This window comes from Muntiacus reevesi, chromosome 1 (assembly GCF_963930625.1).
Source record: "Muntiacus reevesi chromosome 1, mMunRee1.1, whole genome shotgun sequence".
Classification (NCBI taxonomy): domain Eukaryota; kingdom Metazoa; phylum Chordata; class Mammalia; order Artiodactyla; family Cervidae; genus Muntiacus; species Muntiacus reevesi.
The window spans coordinates 249,253,486-249,276,640 of NC_089249.1; the positions used below are offsets into that span (position 1 = coordinate 249,253,486).

The 23,155-nt window shown below is 43.7% G+C and overlaps 1 pseudogene; it reads right to left on the reverse strand.

The window, feature by feature from the left end:
• Window positions 1-17,669: 17,669 nt before the first annotated feature.
• On the reverse strand, window positions 17,670-17,803 carry LOC136156552 (U2 spliceosomal RNA; annotated as a pseudogene).
• Window positions 17,804-23,155: the final 5,352 nt, after the last annotated feature.

The window sequence follows — 23,155 nt, forward strand, 5'->3', positions numbered from 1 at the left end:
ATTCTTTAAAAAAAAAAAAAAAGATATGGAGAAAATGCAAACGGATGGTTATACTATCAAAGAGTGGCAAAGAGCTTCCCTATCTCTTTATACAGATTTTTCTTAGGTCCTTTACTCTGCCAGAAATTTGTATCTTTTAAGAATCATGACTATTTGGATATATTTCTTATTGGAGATATAGGTCATGCTGAAAAAATGACCATCCTGGATTTGTAGTATTTCTTGGAGCGGTAGGCGTAAAACTGCACAGATCGCAGGGGAAACTAAAACCAGAGTTTGGGGTGTGTAGCTGAAAAAGTGTCTCAGCTTTGTCTCCTAAGGCCCAGGGAGGGGCAGGCCGTGCCACCCTTCTGGCCGGGGGCCTCGTGTGCAGGGACCAGAGGTTGCCTGGCCTCTAATAGTTGTGACCACTGTTCCCACTGCTTGAGGAGCTGTCACCCAGGTCAGCTTGGATATTAAAATAGCAAGGAAAGAGCCCCTTGTTCTCTCAAAGCTGAGACTAAAGCTCTAGGGTTGCACCTATGCCTCACTGACACTCCATCTGCTTGCCAGAGACTTCCTCCAGCCCCGAGGCACCAGGAAAGAGAATTTCCCTTCTAAATCTAAAGCTCGTTAGAGAGGAATGCCAGCAGGAGTCCGCCCCGGCCCTTTCGCTTTGACTTCTGTAATCGGAGACTCAGAGCTTTGGCTGTGAAATTTCTCCCAGAGGAAAGCTGTAAAAGCAATTCTGATTTCCTTCTCTACTGAACTGATACTTCTGTCTTCTGCGTGCAAGTGTTTGGCCACCTAGTGTTTGGCTACCTCGGTGGTCTCAAACCTGCCAGTCTTTCCCTTGCTGGTTTAGTTGCCTTAAAAAAAAAGTTTATTTATTTATGACTGTGCTGGGTCTTCTTTGCTGTGTGTGGGCTTTCTCTAGTTGGGGCGAGCCAGGGCTCCTCTTCATTGCAGTGCAGGGGCTTCTACTTGTGGTAGCCTCCCTTGTAGAGTGGGGGTTCTGGAGTGCAGGCTCAGTAGTGGTGGCACATGGGTTTAGTTGCCCCACAGCACGTGGTATCTTCCTGTACCAGGGATTGAACCCGTGTCCCTGCACCGCAAGGGAGATTCTTAACCACTGGGCCACGAGGGAAGTCCACGTGCCTTGTTTAGAAAGGCCTTCCTCAAGTGAAGGCTATAAAGGTTTATTCTTATATTTATTTATGAAACTTTTATAGTTTAAATTACTATCACATTGTTTGCAGTTAACTTTTTCATCCCGTTGAAGTGTATTTTCATAAAGCGTTAGATCTGATGTTAATATTTTCCTCTATAGATAACCAGTTTCCCCCTCTGCTGTTTTTTGGGTTTTTGTTTTTTAATAAACTTTTAACTTTAGGGTAGTTTTGGCTGTATAGACAAGTTGCATAGAGAGTATAGAGCATTCTGGTAAACCTCTCTCAGCTGCTTTTTGATTTGAAAGGATATTTTCACGTGGCTCTAAATTCCCACTTATACACAGATGTCTTTTTAGAATCTTACTTTCATTCTACTGATGCTTTGGCTATTTCTGCCCCAACGGCATATGTTTAATTAATATTGTTTCTAGAGAGTTCCTAGCTCTTGATAGGGAATCTGAAATCTCACAGGCTTTCAAGAGGTCACATCCAGACCTCAGGCAAGGATGGCAGCATTAGACTTGTGTATGGGTGTTGCTGCCGCCGAGGTGACTGGCCAGGAAGGAGCACGTGTACCTTCCTAGTACATGGGGAAGGGGTCACTATTGGAGACCTGCCTCTTGTATAGGAAGTCCTGTTTCCTGAGCATAGCCCTCAGACACAGTGACATGGGTGAGGCTCTGGAGTAGGATTTCTGCTCCCCAAAACCATCGATATTTTGGGACTGATAAAATTATTTGCTTTGGGGACTCTCCTGTGCATTGTAGGATGCTTAGCAGCATCCCTGGTCTCTGTCTACCAGATGCCTTTAGCAGCCCAGACTATTCATGACAATCAAAATTATGTGCAGACACTGCACATACTGCTGGAACCCAACATCCATGCCCACTGTCATCCCACCGGTCTGGTTCTACCTGCTTGAGTGTTAACCCTGGCTGCTCCATTCAGTAGCTGTGGGCCTCTATTTCGTCCTGTGTAAAATGCGGGCAATAATGGTGTTTGTCTCCTAGGATGATCCTGAGGCCCAATCAGGCAGATACACATAAGCACTCAGAACAGACACGGGTGGGACAGATCCTAGCTCAGTGTTAGATATTATTGATGCTATTATTAAAAAACCCTTCATATTTTCTCATACTTCAAATAAACACATAGACTTCCCATTTTCCTACTACCTCTATAGCTTCCCCACCATGGAGCAAATGTGTTTAAATCATAACAGTGTTCACTTCAAAGTTACATTTCTGTGTTAGTGAAATGGAATTCTATTTTCAGGGCTCTGTAACTGCTAATTAATCAGCTCCCATGATAAACTTGTCCGAGCTGCCCGTGGTTTTTATTTGCCGCTACAGAAGAGCAATTTCAGTTAGTGAACAGACTTTTGACAATCTTGCCCTGTAGAGCAGAAGGGCCCAGAAAGGATTTTCTAAGTAAGATGGTAATGCCAGGGGGAAAAGAGAAATCTGGGATGAAGAGAAGACTGAGGATTTGCTTGATTTGTTCACTTGGTGTCTTTGGGAACCCTGTGTTATTTACTGTTGAAACACACCATCGTCTTGCAGTTCCGAGAGGGCTGGATAGAAGACTTGTCATCCACCCATTCATGTGACTTTGTCACACAGAGGGCTTTTTTTCCCCTTTTATAACAGAAGCTTTTGTAAAACCATGTTTGCTATGAAGCTTGTCCAAGAACCCCTCTCATGAGGATGATTATTTCTAGTATCTTAAGAAAAACTGGCTGACGTGACGTAACTTTGGGTGTGAGCGGTTTCTACCCCTGTCCAAAGGGCTCACTTCCTCCAGTGAAACCAGGAGTGGTTTGAAGAGGAGAGGACCAGTCTGGCTCGAGCTGGAGAGAGTGTAGGCCAGGTGGGGCTCTTTAGTTTGCTGGCTTTGGTGAAACTTGGTTAATTCACTTAACCTAAGCAACTGGGCTGTAGGGGACCTGGGTTCAAGAATCAGAATGATTAGGTTGAAATCCCAATTCCTTAACTCGCTGACTGTGTGACCTTCGGCAAGTCATTTGAACTTTTTCCCATCTATAAAATGACATGGATGGTAGAACCTACCTCACAGCTTTGCTGTGAATATTAAGTAAAATAATCATTTAGCCCAGTGGCACATAATAAGCACTTAATATATCTTAGATGTTATGGTAATTGTTATAATTATCATTTATTTTAGTGTCCTCTGTGAACCAGTCATTGTGCCAGGGGCAGGGAGTACCCCTAGGAGGTCAAATTCTACATTTTGTGCATCCACAGAGTTTAATGCCCTGGAAATTTGTGTTTCTACAGGTGAGCATGGGGAAGTGGGAGAGAGTCAGAGAAATCCCCAGAAACTGGTACCTTAGTAAGCCCAAGGGCATGGACCCTGGATATGGTAGAGCCTATGCACAGAGGGAGAGACAGTCAAGGCCATTGGAAACAGGACAGGGAATTTAGAGCCCCCCTCCTCCACCACCTCCCCCTCCCTAATAGGAAACAATTTCCTTTGAAGTGGATAAGCTGGACTACCAGAGAGACAGAGGTATTGCTGGCTTCTGCTGAGTGAATCCAGCCGTCAGTTTCTGCAGATTTAGGCCTATTATGCAGTAAGCTCTGTCTGATTTCTGGCCGACTGGGCCCCAGAACCTCGAGGTGCCTCCCTGACCTCCTTCCCATACATGGGCCACAGTCAGTAGTTTGGTGAGTTGTGTCTTTTATTAAGTATCTTTTCTGTCCGCAAGAACTTGCCACCTGTTTATAAGAGGATTTTGTTTTGTACAAAGGGCTAACGAAGTTTAACCTTGGAGGATAACCCTGCAGTTTCTTCCTGGCAAAGATTTGCTGACCCTGTTTCTTTAATATGGCCATATCTGCTCCAGCTTTCCTTCTAAGGCTGTGTATGGAGACCTAAACAAGACAATTATGCAGACTGTTTAAAAGAAAGTGCTATGTAAGGGACTATTTTTTTAGTGGAGAGCATATAAAGCAATTTGGATGCCTCTCCTTTACACCTTTTGAAAATGAACTGCAAGACCAGGATTCATTTAGCTTTGAAAGGATTTTAGGTTTGCAAAGTTATACTAGATTAGTTAGTAGCTCTCCTCGAAGTCTCACATGCTAGACACTCATTCCTATATTCTAACTGTATGTAGCCATAGCAGAGTGCCATGGAGGTAATTTTGGGGGGCAAGATCATATTTATGGCAACTTTTGGGTTAGTTTTTATTTTTCCCTCAAAGAGTAGGGAAAATGCATGATGGAGAAGGGCATGAATTCTTGGAAACAGAAATGAATAGTTCATCTAGCATAACACATCAAGACCAGGTCAGATGTGGGTTTCTTTCCACAGGATAAATGGCATACATTTACCCAACAGAGTTACACAACAGAATTCTGTCTTGTGTACCTGGAGAATTCAGGTTTTTATTGATTTCATACAATTTCAGTTTTTTTCCCTGGGTTCTGTCCTGGGGAAGTGCTAATAATGGGTAGAACAGGAGGCTGATAAATGTAAACAGTCAGTGGTTAAAAGGCCTTTGTATTGTTCTTTTGTTTCAGTGTTTTCTGACTACAAATCTCATGAAGTTGATAAACCATCTCAACAGCGCAGAGTATGTCCTGGTAAATGGGAGGCAATTACTTTGCTGAGTTGCTCTGTCCTGTTCTTCATTGTGGCTGAGAAATGGTTCTAGCTGTGCAGTTGAAGTTCACTGTGACCTGGTTCAGCAGCGCAGGTGTGAACTCCTGCCTCACTGGTGATGCAGACTCTAAAGAACCAGAGGTTGAAGGGTCTGGGTGACCCTGATGTCCCCTGTCCGGGCAATGCGATGAATGTTCAGAGAGCTTGTGAGGAGGTTATCTGAAAGGCGTGGTGGTCTTCAGAACCAGAATGTAACAGTGGCAGAGGGTGCGGGACCGTTGGGGACAGGAGGGACTCTTTCAGAGGGCAGAGGCAAGGAGTTGTTCGTTATGAGAAAGACATAGAGTTTGTTATCACAGAGTAATTACCCAAGAAATGTTTTCTAATTGTCTATCATGTGCAAAAGACACCTGTTTTTGAGAAATTCAGTCTCACAAACATGCCCTGATGGAGACAAAAATCCACAGGATCATTGCATGATCAGATGATGGCTAGACAGGACTATTTCATGCCCTTCCCCCACCGTTCATCGCATCTGGCTAGCATGTTTTAAAAATGCAGTCAGGATCACATCATTTCTGTGCTTCTTCTGTTTTTCCCTAATTCCTAAGAAAGGATGATATGAACTGGATCTCGACTGCCTGGGCCTCCCTCACCTCTGGGATGACCTTATCATCCCTGGTCTCAGTACTCTCCCCAGGAGAGGGGTCCCTCTCAGTCCCCACTTGTGTGCCTACTCCTGTCCTATCTCATAGTGTCAGAACATTCTGTTCCCTCTGCCTGGACTCCCGACCACAGCCTATTCATCCTTCAGGATTTCTCCTTAAATGTCACTTTTTCCTCACTACCAGGTACTTGATAGGATCGTGTATTTTTCCACTGGTAGCGCTTCTCACATTTGAACTCACTTGTTCTGTGAGGTTATCGGTAAGACCTCAGTCCCTCCGGTTATTTGGTCATCTCCAGGAAGACCACAGCAGCAGCCATGCAGCAGCCATGCTCGTCTTGTTCCCTGCTGTGCCCCTAGCTTCGTTCTCCAGATCACGACATAGCAGGTGTTCTGTGAATGAGTGATGGATGAACGGATAGCTGGTTGTAGATGGAGAGATTTCACTGTCTTTTCAAAGCACTTTGTCCCTTCTCGTATGGGAGCACTTGGTACGTTGTATTATACTAAACATCTTGCCTACCCTCACATGCCTAAAGCTGCCAGAGGGCAGGAGTTGGATCATCATTGTCTTTTCATCTCCAGAATCTGGCTAACATAGAAACCAGTGAAGGTTTATGGATGAAGAATGTACTGTTCATGAATTGGGGGTAGGTGATGCTTATCTGGGTTTTAAAGCATGCCTGGGATTGAGGTGAAGGAATAGTGAATCTCAGGATCCAAAATAATGGTAAGATTTGGGATGCAAAATAAGATAAGGTTTTTTTTTTTTTAAAAAAAACAGCTGAAAACCTGAATTAGAAAAATACCACATAGTCACCAGACACCTCTTGACAGGATGTACTCACTTTGCAGATTGGAGGGCTGGGTGGTGAGGTCGCTGGGAATTTCCTGACCTGAACTTGATACCTTGAATAATGTCTGTCTTTCAGCCTGCTGTCCACCTCAGGCGATTTATCTGTTCTACAAATATTTATCAAACACCTCTTCTCTGCATTCCCAACAGGGGAACTATCACCCCCCAAAGGCACAAAAATTGGCTTGTTTCATTCCTTTTGTATATAAAACAGAGATATACATATAGTACATGAACAGATATGTGACATATCTATGGTATTAAAATTTCATAGTGGAGATGATTAGGAAAAATCCCTAAAAAGGCTCTTTTGAGAGATGATCATGGAAAAAAAGGTAGAGAACTGACCTGCTCCTTGTCAGGCATTATTCTGGTCAAGGCGCCTATCCTCCTGGAACTTCCATTCTTATGGGGCAGGCAATAAATAGGTAGCTGTACCTTTCAAATAGTAAGAAATTCTGTGAAGAAAAAAAGAGCAGGCATAGAGCTAGAGTCCTTGGGGGTGAGTGTGGGTGTGTGTATGGTTTTTTTTTTTTTAGGTGAGGAAAAGTGTTCTGGTGACTCAGACAAGGTGACACTTGAGAAGACTCTGGAAGAAGGGGCAAGAACGTCCCAGGAAAAGGCAGCAGCATGAAGGAACTGGAAACAGCAAGGAGGCCAGGTGGGGAGGAGTGGATGAGTGAGGGAAGGATGGTGAGAGATGCGGCTGAAGATGGGACGGGACCAGATCACACAGGCCTTATACACAGTGCCAGGGGGTCTGGGTGTTGCTGTGAGAGAATCTGGAAGCTTTAGGCAGGGCAGTGGCTGACCTGATTTGCCTTTTGAGTGGCTCTTCCCAGCCACTGTTTGGAGGATGGACAGCAGGGGCAGGAGTGGAATCGGGGACCCAGTGAGGAGGTTGTTGCCAGGTCCCCAGTGGGAGGTGATGGCGGTGTGAGTGAGAGAGAGGGGTAAGATTCCTGTACGCTCTGAAGGTAGAGCTCACAGACTTTGCAGAGAGGTGGAAGGGGGGGCGAGAAGGAAAGCGGAGTCAGGTAAGCCGAGGTCTAGCCCAGGAACTGGGTTCCATGTATGGAGACAAGGTCGATTGTGAGGGGAGCCTTCCTGGGAACTGTTCCTAGAGTGAGGTCTTCTTTCTACCAGCTCAAGGTCCTTCTTGTTGATGCCAGGATTAGCATATAGATTTCTTTTTTTGGCTGCTCAACACAGCATGCAGGATCTTAGTTCCCTGACTAGGAATTGAACCTGTGCACCCTACAGTGGAAGCGTGGAGTCCTAACAACAGAATTGTCAGGGAATTCCTATTTTTTAAAAAAAATTTAATTAAAATTTTAATTTTTATACATTTTTAAAGGCTGCTTTCCATTTACAGTTATTACAAAATATTAGCCTTATTACCCATGTTGTGCAATATATCCATGAGCCTATTTTAGCATATATTATATGTTGCCTTCTATAGTTACTTATTTTTTATCTATATACATCACTGCCTTACATAATCTTTACATTGCTTTAGGGAAGGAACCTTTTCCAAGAGGCAGTCAGTGGGGCAGAGTGGTTAAAATTGTTGTTTTGTGTGTGTGTGTACTAGGGTGAGGGTTTTAACAGTTTAGCCTTTATCCTCTTTCCCTTTCCCTTTCTCTTCCTCCTCAAGTTTTTTTTTTTTTTTTTTTTTTGGTAAAGTGGAGAAGGCAACAGTATCTACTTCCTACCGATTTGCATGTGAAGTGCCTTGTGTGGGTCTGGCAAGCACTTGGTTGGTGCTTGCTGGTTTTCATGTTGTGTGCTTCCCCACCTCCCGTTAGATTCCTGTGTTGCTAGCTCTTGTATCTCAGAGTCATCTAAGTTGGAGCTTTTTGCAGGAAGGGTATCCCCCTTTCCCCTCCCATGTTCTTGGTTTTCCCTCATAAAAAAGGGAGGAAGTGAGATTTACTGCAGCAGTGAATCAGTGGAGCTTCTCAAATCTGGGTATTTGCATTGTACATGACATTGAATTCTAAGTGTGACAGGTTGAGTTCAGAATGGTAGAGAAGGCTTTCCACACCACCCGGGGGAAGTGAGAGCCAAGTGGATTGTTTACAGTTAGCAGAATTGATGCTGCAGTGTGAGCAATACATGGTGTTTATATAGCAATCACCAAATTGTGTGGATCCAACCAGAATGAAAGATGCCTGGAGCCTTGGCTTAGGGCCATGGATGAACAGAGCATGAAGCCTGGCATGGAACAGGAGTGGAAAGCATGGGTGTAGCACAGTGATAGATATAAACAGATGTACATTTAAGTAGAGATCAAAATATGTGGCTGCCTCTTTCCCTCTTTGCACTCGTGGCAGACTTGGTACATCTGTCACATCATTCCTTCATGATTCTGATGTAAAGCTCATATTACTTGAGTATTTACTGCAAGTCAAGCACTGTGTTCTACACACATCATCTTGCTTACTCCCACAACAATTCAGTGAGGTGGGTCTATTATCCTCTTAGTCAGATGAGGAAGCAGTCCTAGAGTGGTCAGGAATGTGCTCAGGGTCTCCAAGCTGGCCAGTGGCAGAGCTGGGATTAGAATCTGGTCACCAAACACCAGAGCATGCTATCAATTATTGTGCTTTACAGTCCCTAGCTATGCCCAGATGCTACCTCAGAATCCTTCTACCCCATAAAAATTCATCCCCATCTGCTTCATTAAGGTCGTGGGGTAGAGGTTCATGCTACATGTGCTCATTCGTTCATTCAGCTGCTCATTCACTAAACAGTGCTTCTGTGCATCTGCCATGTGCCTGCCACAGTATTCGGTACTGAGGATTCCACAGTGAATGAGACACAGTCCTTGCTCGGGGACTGTACTTAGTAGAAGCATCACTTCTTGTCTGGGACGCTCAGTGAGTAGGAAGACTCAGAATTTGAGTGATTCTGGATAGATACTTCCCTGTGTTGAACCAGAAGATACCCCAGTTGATGATGGGAATCAGCAACAATCTGAAAAATGTATTATAATTCCCTAGCATGCACCTGGACCAGAAATTGGACCATCTGCCACCTTTTTCTGACTTGACTGATTTAGCTATTTGATCTTGGGCCTCAAGAGTTATAACTCACGTTCAAGCTGTGCTTTCTTATGCATTCGTTCACTTTTTTCCTTCTAGTACCTCATTGGAAGGAGGAGTTCTCTGATGTGCAGAGAGATTATGGACCTGCTTAGTTCTCACAAGCTGGGACTAGAACACAGGTCTAACTTCTAGCTCCTTGTTTTTGTTATCTCATTGTGCAGCATGTTAATGTCTCAAGGCTTTCAGTTTCCCCATCTGTAAAACAGGGAAATTAAACCACATGGTCCCTAAAAATTCCTCCCTTCCTCCTTTTCTTTTCTTTCTACCAAATCACTGCAGTGCCTACATGAACTATACATTATGCTTTAAGCTGAAAATAATGTTATGGAAAACAGACGCACACTTATCAAAAAAGTTGAAAGAGCCCATAGAGTGGAGAAGATATTCACAAATCATACACATGGGACTTATATCCAGAACATATGAAGAACTCTTACAATGCAGAAATAAAAAAGAAAAACAGCCAAATTAAGAACTTGGTAAAGGATATGAAAAGACTTTTCTCCAAAGAAGGCATGCAGATGGCCAGTAAACACATGAAAAGAGGCTCCACATCATTAGTCATCAGGCAAATGCAAATCAAAACCACAATGAGATATCACTTCACACCCAGTAGCATGGCTATAATCAAAAGAAAGATAATGACAAGTCTTGGTGGAGGATGGGAAGAAATTTAAGCCCTCACACACTGTTGGTAGTGTTGTAAAATGGTGCAACAGTCCTAGAAAACAGTCTGGAATAGAGTTACCATATGATCCAGCAATTCTACTCCTTGGGGTATACCCAAGAGAAATGAAAATATAGGTCTACACATATGCTTTTACACAGGTGTTCACAGAAGTATTATTCATAACAGGCAGAAAGTAGAAACAATCCATTTGGATTGTTTGAAGAAAATGTTTTAAAATTGATTATGTTGATAGTTACACTCAATGAATATACTAAAAACCAAGTTGTATACTTTAAATAGGAGGGTAGTTTGATATGTGAATTGTGTCTCAATAAAACTGTTATATATACTTTAAAAAACCCTAGCATGAGCTCTGCCACTGTGATAAACATAATCTTGTTGGGGAGATAAGTATTGCTTAAATAACTATACAAAAAGTTTTGTAGTTACTTAGTTTTAGTAAATACTATGAAGGGAAAGAGCCAAATCTTATGACAGAGACTAACAGGAGTTATTGGGGGTAAAGGAAGAGGTATTTGGAAAACTGTAACATTCAAGTGTTCCAACAGAGATCCTCAATAGTAGTGGCTTAAGCCAGGTAGAAGGGGCTTCCCAGGTGGTGCTAGTGGCAAAGAACTTGCCTGCCCATACAAGAGATGAAAGAGACACAAGTTCAATCCGTGGGTTGGGAAGAACCCATGGAGGAGGAAATGGCAACCCACTCTCGACTTCGTGCCTGGAAAATCCCATGGGCAGAGGGGCCTAGTGGGCTACAGTCCACGGGGTTGCAAAGAGTCAGACATGACTGAAGCGACTGAGCAAGCAAGGTAGATGTTGAATTCTCACTCATACAGTAGCACAGGTTTAAGCAGTCTGGGCCTTATGTGGAAGCCCACAATTTCAGGGATCTCCTGGTGTGTTGCTCTGTCTTTCCCCGGAGAGGGACGCTGTCCTCATCTGCATGGTCCATGGTGATTCTCCAACCTGTCTATAGTCCAGCACTAAGAGAGGGAGGGGGCACTGGAAAGCTCTTCATTTCTGCTCATATCCAAGGCTCAATCACATGACGCTGGGAAAAAGGAAGTCATATGCCAGATGTCATGTGCCCTTAGGGTCTCTGTTATAAACTTGGAGATCCTATTACTCAGAAGGAGGGGAGCAGAGATGTAGGGTAAACAGTTAGCAGTTTCTGCCATAGATGGTCTCTCTGAGTTAGTGACACTGAAGGTGAGAACCTGAGGATGAATTGGTGGAGAAAGGGAAGAGTTTTTCAGGCAGGGGAAGAGCATGTGGGAGGACCAGAAGGCAGGAAAGCCCAGCTACCGTGTTTAAAGATATACGTATCTGAGAGGTGGGCTTCCTTGGTACTCAGATAGTAAAGAATCTGTCTGCAATACAGGAGACCCGGGTTCAGTCCCTGGGTTGGGAAGATCCCCTGGAGAAGTGAATGGCTACCCACTCCAGTATTCTTGCCTGGAGAATTTCATGGATAGAGGAGCCTGGCAGGCTACAGTCCATGGGGTCACAGAGTCAGACACAACTGAATGACTAATACTATCTGTGAAGCACATCCTCCAGGTGGTTAGGACTCACAAGTGCCAGAATTAGACCTGGTCCAAGGAAGCGGCTGCTCTGGGTTCACCTGACTTTTCTCTCTTGTATCTTTCAGGGTTGGGATGGACCCGGGCCATGATGGAGGGGTCTTTGTGCCGGACTCTGGAAAGCCCATGTGTATCCTCAGCTTTGAGAACTGAATTCCATGGGTTGTGTCAGTGTCAGACCTGTGAAGTTTAGTTCTTTAGCTGGGATATCTCTATCATCCTGGATTCGAGGGACGTTGGAAAGAACAGATCCATGGTCGGCTGGAGAACTTGGAAGACTGGAGACACAAGGGCCAAGTCTCAGGCTCTGAAGAGATAGTTAGGGTGGTTTCATGGGAGGAGCTCTCATTTAATTGTGAGAAGACTTGGATTCTAGCTTAGCAGTGTTCCAACTAGCTAAATGGATGCCCTAGGCAAGTCATTCTTGCTGCTGCCGCTTTTGCTAGTTTATATTTATTGATTACTTATGACGTTCCAGGTACTGTACTAAGTGCTTTCCACGCTGTTATGGGAGACTCCTGGGGAAAATGGCTTTAATAAAGCTTGAGATGCATGATTTTTTTCCCCTCTGCATGGCATCAGATGGAATTAGCAGAATGTGACAAGTATTATTTAGCATGGACTGCTGAGCTAATTGATCCCTTTTTAGAATGAGACACATGGATACATCCCTCTGGTGGTCCCCCTCTCCCTTTATTTGAATCTCTATTTCCTTGCCTTCTATAAATACATTAGGGCTACACTGTGTCTTTGTATTACAAACTAGGCAAAAGGAGGATGTGATTAGACCTGACTATGGTGCCCAGTTTCTTCTAGGGAAAAGGAACATGAGGGTTTTGAAGGCTCCCTCCCTTTGCCAGGATGGCCAGCTTTAGGCTACGGGTGAAGCCGTGTGTCATCCTCCTATGTCCTGGGCCAGCTAGGTCTGCTCCGAAGGTCATGTTTGCTGCGATGATGGTGATTTCCCCCTTTAGGCAGAGGGCTGCGTTCTGTGTGAGTAACATCTGGGCTTTGTCAGGCTTTAGATTTGATGGGGAACCGGGCATTCCCATCCTTTGGAAACTCATCTTTAAGGGTCTTGGTGTCCTAAAATGTCCATCTCTTAATGTTCGCAGAACGCAGGTTGGTCTGGCCCAGTGAGGGAAGGCAGGCCCAATGTGGGAGACCCTTCTCAGCAACCCTGATGCTTACTGAGCGCCTGCTATGTGCCGCCACGGGGCTCGGTGCATTTTGTGCATGATCACGGTGAATCTCACACCAAGGGTTATCTGGAAAGTGAGGACAAATTAACCAAAAGATGCCAAATAAAAAGGTGTAGTGATGTTATGTGATGCAAAGGAGGGCTTGGTTCTTCTGAAGGTCCCCCGGCACGGGTATTGGGACACGGGTGTGCTCTCTGAGCTATACCGATGGTATCGAGGCCCCACCCCTCCCTCTCCCACCCCCACCCCCGCCCTACCAGTCTGCCCACTTCCGCCTTTTGCTTACTAGACCTTTAGCCAGTGACTCATTTTAGAACCAGAACACTGGTGAAACTCAAGTGAGATCAGAGATCAGTGTCTTTAGTACTAGATGCTAGAGAAAATCCAGAATTTACTCCAGAAACTCCAGATGCTCTGAGTTTCTGACCATCTGTGTTGTGAACAGGGACTTAGACCACGGATTCTGATTTACTGCAAAAGGCTAATCCTTAATGCAGGTGAACTCTTCCTAAGGCAGACCTGGTAAATGAAATATGGAATTCACGCACACACACACATACACACTTTAAACAATGCTGAAGTAGACTTATGAGGAGTAGGCAAAAATTTACTATATGAAGAATGTTTCTTTTCATAAGAGGACTTTTTTAAAAGTCAGAGGCGATTCCATTAAGTAATACATTTCCCAAGGATTTTTGAGATTGTGTTTGCTGTATCAAAACTTATTTTCTGTAAGTGGAAAAAGCGGGTTACAAAATAGCATGGATTATAGGATTCAGTTTATGTAAAATTATAAATGCATAAAGGAATATGTGCATTGAAAATATACATCAATTTATCAACAAGGATTACCTCTGGAGTGGTGGGAATTAAGATGTGTTTTCCTCTCTTTTTATTTTCCTCTAGTGTTTGATTCTTACACTGAACATGTTTAATTAAAACAATAAAGTTACTGAAGAAGATTTCACACACAATTGTGATCAATCTAGACAAATGCTTGTGCTATGCATTTAGTAGAAATTATATGGAGGGAGGTTCCTGATGTGTTCAGTGAAGGAGGTGAGTGTAGAAAAATGTATAGTGTGATTTTTTTTTTCAAGAGGGAAGTGTACATGTGTTTGGATGTGTGTGTCTGTATGGAATCCAGTGGGTCGTGGATGGTGAGGTAGCAGGCGATTTTTCTCTCTTCTTTACTTAAATTTTCCTGCCCAAATAAGAAGAAAAAGAACTCTCAATGTATAGATGTTACTTTCTAAGAATCCATCCATTGTGTAAACCAGTAGTTTTCAAGTGAGTTTCCTGGACGAGTAACATAAGTATCACCTGAGAACTTGTTCAAAGTGTAAATTCAGGGTCCACCCTTAACACTTTAAGCAGTGTTTTTTGACTTTTTCAGACTCTTTATTTCCCCTCTACCCTTCCTTGCATTTTTTTCTCTCCTTCTCATCCTCTCCCTTCCTGCCGTGATCAATGGGATCTCAGAGGCAGATTCATCATCCTTCTGGCTCTGTGCTTGGGAGAGGACGTGTCGGATGCTCTTGGAGAGGTGCCTTGGGAGTAATAATATTAATACTAATGGAAGTATTGATTTGCCATCCTCAGATAAAAGGGAAAGGCCATGATTTATCAGCTTGCATTGATGGACACAGTGGGTAGCTGGACACACACTCAGTAGTTGCTGTCTATCCATATGACGAGGCTACTGAGACTTGGTGATTTAGGGACACAGTAGTTTCTTGAGTCCTCGCAGCTGTCACACCTCTGTTAATTAAGGTGAAGATTCCTATATTAAGGTTGCAGCAGAGAAACAGAACCAATAGGATTATATATACGTTGAGATTTATTATAGGGAATTGGGTCATGTGATTATGGAGTCCCACTTTTGTGGGGTTAATCAGCAAGCTGGAGACACAGGAGAGCTAATGGTGAAGTTTCAGTCTGAGTTTTAAGAACTGAGAATCAGAGGGACCAGATGTTGTTCCAGTCCAAAGGCCGACAGGCTTAAGGCTCAGAAAGAGCTGATGTTTCAGTTTGAGTTCAAAAGCAGGGACAAAATAGCCCCAGCTCAGCAATCAGACAGGAGGTATTCCATCTTGCTCCCGGGAGTTCAGCCTTTTTGTCTATGTAGGCCATCAGCTGATTGGATAAGACCCACCCACACCAGGGAGGGCAATCTGCTTTACTCAGTCCACCAGTTCCGTTTTTGTTTTTTTTTTTAATTTTAATGGCAAGCCATTCCAGTATTTTTGCCTGGGAGATCCCATGAACAGAGGAGCCAAGTGGCCTAAAGCCCATGGAGTCACGAAGAGTTGGACATAACTGAGCAACTGAGCACATAGTTATCTTACAATGTGATGTTAGTTCCTGCATGCTACTACTGCTAAGTCGCTGCATGGGTGCATGCTAAGTCGCTTTAGCTGTGTCTGACTCTTGGTAACCCTATGGACTATAGGGCACCAGGCTCCTCTGTCCATGGGATTCTCCAGGCAAGAATGCTGAAGTGGGTTTCCATGCTCTCCCCCAAGGGATCTTTCCCACTCAGGGATTGAACCCACATCTCTATGTCTCCTGCATTGGCAGGTGGGTTCTTTACCACTAGCACCACCTGGGAAGCCCTGGTGTTAGGTTCTACCATACAGCAAAGTGTATCAGTTACACATACACATATATCTACTCTTTTAATTTCTTTCCCATTTAGGTACCACAGAGCACTGAGTAGAGTTCCCTGTGCTAATCAGTAGGTTCTCATTAGTTATCTAGTTTATACACAGATTAGTAGTGTGGGGCTTCCCATGTGGCTCAGCAGTAAAGAATCCACCTGCAATGCAGGAGACTCTGGTTCAATCCCTGGTGAGGAAGATCCCCTGGAGGAGGGCATGGCAACGCACTCCAGTATTCCTGCCGGGAGAATGATACGGACAGAGGAGCCTGGTGGGCTGCAGTCCATGGAGTCGCAAAGAGTTGGTCGGCAACTGAAGCAACTAAGTGCCACACTATCAGGTGTATAAATGTCAATCCCAATCTCTCAGTTCATCCCATCACCCCCTTCACCAATTTCAATGTTAATCTCATCTAAAACCACCCTCACAGATACACCCAGAACATTGTTTGACCAAGTATCTGGGCACCTTGGGAGCCAGTCAGATTGACACATAACATTAACTTCCATAGTTCCTTTTTCATATTTCTTCACATCTAGATTATCTTGCCCTCTTTTCTAATAATATTTCAGAGCTTGGATGTAAAATGCTCTGGGGTGTGGCAGTGGGAAACCAAGAACCTTGCCCTGTTCCTCTTTGTTCTTCTTTGGCATTAAGGTGCTTTGAGGAACTGTTTTTGAAGGAAGTCCTACTCCTACCTCCTGGGGCAGCCCTTCCAAGTAGAAGAGCTATTTCAGTTATTCCTAGGACATGGCTACAGTATAATTACAACTTTCCTATATTATGTGTTTGCAATGCTCTACGTGTCATAGATGAAGAAATAGGTCCAGATGAGAAAAGTGAAGCTCAGGGAGGTTATATATCTTGTTGAAATATCACACACTAGTAAGTGTCACTTACTGTTAATCAGGGCTGCCTAATCTGAGCCTATGTTCTTTCCACTAAAGTTTGTACTGGGCTTTACAGTTTATAATGGAGAAGGCAATGGCAACCCACTCCAGTACTCTTGCCTGGAAAATCCGATGGACGGAGGAGCCTGGTAGGCTGCAGTCCATGGAGTCGGACGTGACTGAGCAGCTTCACTTCACTTCACAGTTTATAAAGTACTTTAACACACATTATTTTATTTGTTGGCCATAGCTTTCTCCAGTGAAGTAGATCTATCCGTAATTTTAGAGATGGGGAATGCAGTTTTCAAAGGCTTCACACTTTGTCTGTCTCCTGTGTCATGAAGCTAGTACCTAGTGAAGCTGGGCCACAGATATCAAATAAAAAGATAACTTTTATTCTAAAAAAATTCATAGGAAGCATATAAGCTGCTTAGAAGGAAGATAAGAAAGAAAGAGCACCCCTGCCTCATTTTCTCTAGTGTAACTGAAAACAAGACTAGTATACATTGAGGTTCACCCTAATTCACCTGCCTATGTCTTTGGTAAGCAGGAGTGAGCCCTTGTACATGATTAATTTCACCCTCCATAGCACAGTTATACTTTAAAATATATTTAAGTTATGTTGTTGGTAGCTTTTAAGAAACCATAATGTATTTTATGCCTTGGGTCTTGCCATACTACAAGCACTAGTCAGATTCTATCTGCCTCTGGGCAACAAGTGTGTTTTCTTGTTTAAAAAACTAGCGTATTTTACTGTATAAGTTTACTGCAAAGGAATTCTGAAAATGGAGAAAAGCGTGAAAGAAAAAATTTAAATTATAAAAAATTTTATATGCGACAAAATATTCTTTAAATTGAAAATCTGGAAAATTCAGAAAATCATAAAGCAGAAAACTATCCATAAGCTTATAGATGTCTATCTTGGGCGCCAACCCGATGGCTCAGCTGGTAAAGAATCCACCTGCAATGCAGGAGACGCAGGAGATGCTGGTTCAACCCCTGGGTTAGGAAGATCCCCTGGAGGAGGAAATGGCAACCCACTCTGTTATTCTTGCCTAGAAAATCCCATGGACAGAAGAGCCTGGTGGGGAGCCAGAGGGGTCCACGGGGTTGCAAGAGGTCGGATACAGCTGAGTGAATAAGTGTGTGTCTGTGTCTATTTTGGCTTATACCTTTTCATTTTCACTTAAGAAAAATACAGTTGGGATTGTTACTTAAATGTACTATGTCTGTGTGTTGGTTCTGTTTTCCTGTTATTCAACATCTTGTCATAAGCATTTTCTCATATCCTTATATATCTTTCCCATGCATTTTAAACTGGTTAGAACAGATACTGCACCTGATCTTAGCCAAAAGACCGAGAAGCAATTTTCACGCATTTTAAATGGCTGCATATGTAGTTCGTAGAGTGGCTGTGCCTTTGTTTATCTTCCCCTCTTATTGGACATTTAGAACCTGGATCTTCTGAATCCAAATCTGCTGTTCTCCCGCCCACACTTATCTGCTTTATTTCCTTTTAGCCTTTTGCTTACATTGATTCAGGCATTATTTGTGATGACCTTAGTATTAAAAAAAAAAGAAAGCCTAGTAGCTTCTTAATCAGTAGAAATGCTGATGTTAAGGCTTTACTGTGTACTGGGTTCTTTCTTCTTTAAACTAGCTTTTATTGGAGTATTGCGTCTACAATGCTGTGTTAGTTTCTGCTGCGCCAGGGTGAGTAAGCCAGCCATCCACATGTCTCCTCCCACTGGGGCTTCCTTCTCATCCGGTCACTGCAGTGCATGACGCAGTGTTCCCTGTGCTGTGCAGTATGTTCTCATGCGTGCATGCTAAGTCGCTTCAGCTGTGCCCCACTCTTTGCGACCACACGGATTATAGCCCGTCAGGCTCCTCTGTTCATAGGATTCTCCATGAACAGAATCCTGGAATGGGTTACGGTGCTCTCCTTCAGCGGATCTTTCTCATGCAGAGATTGAATGGCACATCTCTTATGTCTCCTGCATTGGCAGGCAGGTTCTTTACCACTCGTGCCACCTGGGAAGCCCATGTTCTCATTAGTTATCTATTTTAAACATGGTATCAACAGTGCCTATGTGTAAATCCAAGTTCTATTTTAAGACTTTGAACAGAACTCATTAAAGTTACCATTTCTGTTGTTCTTGTCATACAGATAATACCACAGAGGCACAGAGAGGTTAAGATAAGTATCAGAAAGCACTCACTGGTATTGAACAACTTAGTCAATTTACAGAACCTTATACAAATAGTTATTTATTCAGTCTGCACTGAATTGACACTATTGAACTGTGGTCTTGGAGAAGACTCTTAAGAGTCCCTTGGACTGCAAGGAGATCAAATCAGTCAGTCCTAAAGGAAATCAGTCCTGAATATTTATTGGAAGGACTGATGCTGAAGCTGAAACTCCAATAATTTGGCCACTTGATGCAAAGAACTGACTTATTGGAAAAGACCCTGATGCTGGGAAAGACTGAAGGCAGGAGGAAAAGAGGACGACAGAAGATGAGATGGTTGGATGGCATCACAGACTGGATAGACATGTTTGAGTAAGCTCTGGGAGTTGGTGATGGACAGGGAAGCCTTGCATGCTGCAGTCCTTGGGGTCGCAAAGAGTCAGACACTACTGAGCAACTGAACTGAACAGTCTGCACGTGAGCAGCTATTGTTGCTGGTTTGGAGGCTCAGTGATGTTGAGACTGCTGTCACTGCAGTCCTCTTTTCCTGTGCCTCTTGGTTTTAAAATGGCTGTGCGATTGCTCTAGACATCACGTCCCAATTCAGGGGAGGAAGTTCTGACTTAACACTTCTGCCCCTTTTGTCAGGAAAGCACATTTTCTTCCCAGAGCTCCCTTTTTCCACTCAGCAGAGTTTCACTCATGAACTGTGTTTTACATGATCATTGCCAACCAGAGAAGAGTCTGGGGAAAAACTTATTAACCTCTGGAGGGGAAGTTGACTGGATGAGAATGATTTGGTAAGGACTGTTGTGTCAGTTAACCTACAGTGACCACCGCAAGATACTTGCCAAGGTCAAGTGTTGGTCTTATGTGATCCAACCAACCTGTTTCACACAGGGGCTAATAACTATTAGCTGGGAATGCTTTCTTACACCTCTAAAAGTGGCTGAACTAGAAGTGGCCTGGAGCCTGCAAACCTCCTCTTTCACTGAGCATAACAGTATCTAATACATGCTAACATTTTCATCAATATTAGTGTCACTGCAAAGTGCTGTTAAAATAGAAGTGTTTTTCACACATTATGTATCTGCAGTGTGTCCACCAAGTCATTCATTTGCTGAAGCGCCACCTTCTTGGCATTTATAACTGGGTAAAAAAATCTGCAGCTCACTAGGTTCATATCCTCAGGCTGTGGCAGAGGGAGAGGAGGATCTGTGAGCAGTTTGAGCTAACACAAGTTGCTGTATTACTTTTATCTCAGCCCTGAGCATATTCATTCAGGGCCTGGCTACAGGTGACCTGAGCTAGAGGCTGCATAGTGGCAATGCTGAAAATTATGGCTGGACCCTACTTGAAAATATGGCTTTATCTAATTAGGAGGGGGCTCAAAAAAGATCCATAATTTACTAGAACCATTAAATTGTGGCTATTTCTAGAGCATAAGTCTAAAGTGGCAATTAATAGGAATGTTTTGTTTGGGGCTGGGATGAGGTGAGTGAGGTGCTTAGAATATGAAATTTGAGGGGATGTTCACTCCCAAGGTCACGTATCACTTGCATGGCCCTCGTGTTGTTTTGTCCTCTCTAGTTGTTGTTCGTTGTTCAGCCACCCAGTTGGACACAACTTCACTGCTCCATGGACTGCAGCACGCCAGGCCTCCCTGCCCCTTATCATCTCCTGTAGTTTTCCCAAGTTCATATCCATTGCATTGGTGATGCCATCCAGCCATCTCGTCCTCTGACACCCTCTTCTCTTTCTGCCCTCAGTCTTTCTCAGCATCAGGGACTTTTCCAATGAGTCAGCTGTTTGTATCAGATGACCAAAATATGGGAGTTTCAGCTTCAACACCAGTCCTTCCAATGAGTATTCATGGTTGATTTCCCTAAAGATAGACTGGTTTGATCTCCTTGCTGTCCGAGGAAATCTCAAGACTCTTCTCCAGCACCACAGTTCAAAGTAACTCACTAGTTACTAATGTCTAGAAAGTGGGATAATTATTCACCAAATATTTTTTATCACTTCTGTGTGCCCAGCACTATTCCAAACACTGGGGATACAATAATGAATAAAATAGTTATTGTCCCCATGGTACTGATTTTCTAGTAAAGGTGAAATTTCATATAGAAATCTGGATCTTTGGCTCAAAGTATCAGAAGAACTGATACTGTGAGCCGGCTTTCCCATAAGACAACTGTCACTCAGATTTGAGGAATTGCTATCTCCTTTTAGTTGAGGTGTGAGTTCGTCACACTTCCCATCACTCCCTACTGTGATTTTTGATCCTAATGGGATCTCTATGAGTGGATACCACTATTATTATTATTGCCCTTTTGCAGATGAAGAAACTGATGCTCAAAGAGATAAAGTGACTAGCCCAGAGTCTTCTGGCTACAGAAGGTAGAGTGGGTTCTTTGCAACTTTGGAGGCTGAGATTGTTGCCACAGCACAGCGGTGATTTGGGAGTCAGGGACACTGATATATCAGAAAGCAAAAGCATCCAGCCTATACAAGATCAAATTAGAGAGAGGTATCAGCAGGAAACACGTGGCACCTCAAGTTGGGAGAACTCAAGAAGTGGTCATAAAGAAACTATTTACGCAAGTGTGGGCAGAGTGTAGGGAAACCACAAGGCATAGTGCAGAACCCCAGATTAGTAATAGTGGGCCTCTATTGCCACTCTGAGACCTCTAAGGGCAGGTGACAGAGTGGGCTAATGGAACTAGAGCGACAGGACTGTGGAGAAGGCTGCATAGTTGAGCTGAGACCTTAGAATGCAGCTGGCCCTTGGGGACCCCACTGGGAGGAAACTTGGAGAATAAATCCCCCAAGTTCTCTCTGCTGCTGCTGCTGCTAAGTCACTTCAGGCGTGTCCAACTCTGTACGACCCCATAGACGGCAGCCCACCAGGCTCCCCCGTCCCTGGGATTCTTCAGGCAAGAACAGTGGAGTGGGTTGCCATTTCCTTCTCCAATGCATGAAAGTGAAAAGTGAAAGTGAAGTCACCCAGTCGTGTCTGACTCTTAGCGACCCCATGGACTGCAGCCTACCAGGCTCCTCGGTCCATGGGATTTTCCAGCCAAGAGTATTGGAGTGGGTTGCCATTGCCTTCTCCAATGAGTTCTCTCTGCTCCTTCCCATTGATCACTTACCAGTGACAGACTCAGCTGGAGGTCAGAAGATGAGGCGCCAGTTGATGCATCCTTCAATCTGGGGGTTCTGGGGGTACAGCAGAGCAGGGTGGAGAGCAGTGGGGAGTGCCTCAGAGGGACAAGCAAAGGCACCTGGCAGAGGGCAGGTCAGAGCCAAGGGCATTTTAGGGGGCAGAGCGATGATGGGTAGGGGAAGAATGTAAGATAATTGTGAATTCAGGGTTCAACTTTGTTTTAGTTTTGTCAATATATTTTTTAATTGAAGTATATCTAGTTTGCAATGTGTTGTAAACTGTTGTTTGCAAAATGTTGTACAGCAAAATGATTCAGCTATATGTAACATATATCTATGTATGCACACATTATATATATATACATATACTGTTAAAAATATTCTTCTCCATTGTGGCTTATCACAGGATATTGAATATAGTTCTCTGTGTTACACAGTAAGACCTTGATGTTTATCCATTCTATATATAAAAGCTTACATCTGCTAACCCCAACCTCCCACTTCATCCCTACCCTAAACCCGTACCCCTTGGCAACCGCCAGTCTGTTCTCTATGTTTGTGGTCCTGTTCCTGTTTTGTAGACAGGTTTGTTTGTGTCATATTTTACTTTTTTGTTGGGGGGAGGTTGTGCCATGTGACATGCAGGATCTTAGTTTCCCAACCAGGGGTTGAACCTGTGCCCCTGAAGTGGAAGCACGGAGTCTTAACCACTGGACCACCAAGGAAGTCCCCATTTGTGTCATGTTTATATTCCATATATAAGTGATACCATACAGTATTTGTCTTTCTCTTTCTGATTTGTTTCACTTAGTATGATATTCTCTTGTTGCATCCATGTTGCTGCAAATGGCATTGTTTTGCCCTTTTTATGGCTGAATAGTATTCCATGGTATATATGCACTATATCTTCTTTTTATTTTAAATGATTGTTTTGCATGCTTGTTTATTTATTTACATTTGGCCGTGCCAGGTCTTCATTGCTTTCTGTGGGCTTTCTCTAGTTGCGCCGAGCAGGGGCTACTCTTTGTTGCAGTGTGCGGGGTTCTCACTGCGGAGGCTTCTCTTGTTGTGGAGCACAGGCTTCAGGCAAGCCAGCTTCCAGCACAAGGGCTTGGTGGTTGCGGCTCTCGGGCTGTAGAGCATAGGCTTAGCAATTGTGGGGCATGGGCTTAGTTCCCGAACCAGGGATCAAACCCATGTCCTCTGTGTTGATAGGCAGATTCCTATCCACAGCAGCACCAGGGAATTTCTATACCATATCTTCTTGTTCTATTCATCTGTCTATGGACATTCCATATCTTGGCTATTGTGAACAGTGCGTCTATGAATATAAGGGTGCATGCATCTTTTGGAATTAAAGTTTT